Source organism: Aptenodytes forsteri, unplaced genomic scaffold (genome assembly GCF_000699145.1).
Source record: "Aptenodytes forsteri isolate BGI_AS27 unplaced genomic scaffold, ASM69914v1 Scaffold195, whole genome shotgun sequence".
Lineage (NCBI taxonomy): Eukaryota > Metazoa > Chordata > Aves > Sphenisciformes > Spheniscidae > Aptenodytes > Aptenodytes forsteri.
The window spans coordinates 2,164,246-2,166,403 of NW_008795317.1; positions in this window are offsets into that span (position 1 = coordinate 2,164,246).

The window sequence follows — 2,158 nt, forward strand, 5'->3', positions numbered from 1 at the left end:
CGGCGCGGTGTGCAGCCTCCGGGCGGGCAGCGCTGCCGGCGGGGCTGCTCTTTCTAGCCTAGTAGTTCCAGGTGCTGTGAAGCGCGTGTGAAAGGGTGCTGATTTTTCTTTCTAAATGCGCAAAATAATTTATTTTTATTTAACGTAATTCCAGTGTGCTACCAACTGCTCAGGTGTCGCCATCCAGTTCATATCAAAATATCCAGGTTTTAAGAGAAAAGAAAGGCTCTAGATAGGGGCTGAGTTACAATATGGTAACAGTCTTGTTGCTTAATCTCGAGATGTGTTGGTCTGGTTTGTTTCTATGCAAACACATTTAATGTCGTTGTGGCTATACTTTAAATATGTGTTAAAGGTATTTTTAATGATGCAGTGATAACTTGGCCGTCTGATTTCCTGATGTAGGAAAAAAGTATGAACTTAACTGTTAAAGTTACTATTGCTATATATTGTAGTCAAGTCTCATGTTCCAACTAAGACTATCTGACACCATTCATTATACTTTGTCACATCTCAGCCATTCTTCCCAAACTTTGCCCTGGCAGCTGTCTGCCCCAAGTTGGTTGGTGATTGATTGATTGATTGATTGAAGAGTGCTAGCTAGAATGGTACAGCTGCTTTCTTACAGTGAGATTAAGGAAAGACGACTACTTGTGTCCGTGCTTGTGACTACTGAGTGTCCCTAGTGCTTTACAGTAGGATTGTAACATGATGTAGTTCGCCACGTTTGCAGGGCGCTGTTGTTTGATACTTGTCTTGAAATCAGCCCAATATGGTCAAATTCTATACTTTTGAAAAACCACTGATTTATGTGTGCTTCCTAGAATATGGCGGAAAAATATTGTCAAGATTTTTTCTCTTCTGGGAATATTGTGGTCTTTGAAGAACTGTTTTTGTGACAGCTTTTGCCAGCTGACCATCAAAAATGGGAGAAAACAAGCTCCGACTCCTGTATGCTTGCTGTTCTTTCTCTCCAAAAGTTGGAAGACAAGACTAGTAAGGAGAAGGTAGAAGCAAAGGTGGTTTACTACCTGCAAGTGCCTCAACAGTTGGGAAAAAAAAGCTGTAATGCGATCTCACATTTTAATGTACGTAAAAGAATTCACATAAGAGAAAGCACTCACAAATACCAGAACCACAGGAAAATCTTCAACGTTTGCACTTTTTAGACACCAAATCAATAAGAAAACTGGCAGGAAATTGGGCTTCGTTATTTTAGTTCTCCTAAAACTGAGTATTTGAGGCTTTTTAGCTTTATTTTCTAAGGATGTGAGGTTTGGGCATATGTGCAGCATCATGACTGCATATGTCTTTCAGTTCTTCTCTTAACTGATAAAGCCACTGGAAATTTTAGTAAGCTATTACAGCTTTCAGGATGCTAAGTTGTTACACGTGTTGTGAAGGTAATCACCTGAAAGGAAGAAAGATTCCTTGTCAGTATGGCTGGGAGGAGAATTGTCTTAAGAGCTTGCCCCTTTTTGTTTCTGTTATTCGTGTGGCTACTGTTAAAACTGCATTTCAGAGGTTACATTAAAAGAGCATAGGTTCACTAAGTCAAGCACTTACTACACGCATTTGCTAATATTTGAGTTTTTTCCCCATGCAATCTTAAAAGTTGGCTTGCCTTGGAATATGCCTTCTCTTGTACGGAAGTCTTCCTTTTTTTTTTTTCTTCTTTTTTTTTTTTTTCCCCTCTCCGTAGTTCCTCTGTCACATTCAGTATCTGTGTACTCCTGGATTAGATGTTGTATGCTAAAGTAGACTGTTGTTTGTGAGATTGGTCCTGCATTTGTTGTAGACACTACATATAAGGAATTAGCTTAGACTAATATTACCAGATATATCCTTATTCTTAATTTTCCTTTCTAAGCCTAAGCCATAGAGGACAGCAATGTAACCAATGCATTCAGAAGGTATGACTCAGGCCAGTCTAAAGATTCTTTTTATGAGCCTGCCAGTTTTTCATTCTTGGAGGTTATGCATTTCTTCTTAAAACTTACTTCCCAAAGTCATAGTTTTGGGGGGAAAGGTTGTATTTGGGCAGGAGGGGAGGGACTGCTGGAGTGCAAAGTGGATTGCAACAGAGAGAAGGGGAATTAAGGAATGGAGAGGTTGCAAACAAGGAAGGTGAAGCAGTTGCTTCTGCCTTTTAACAGAG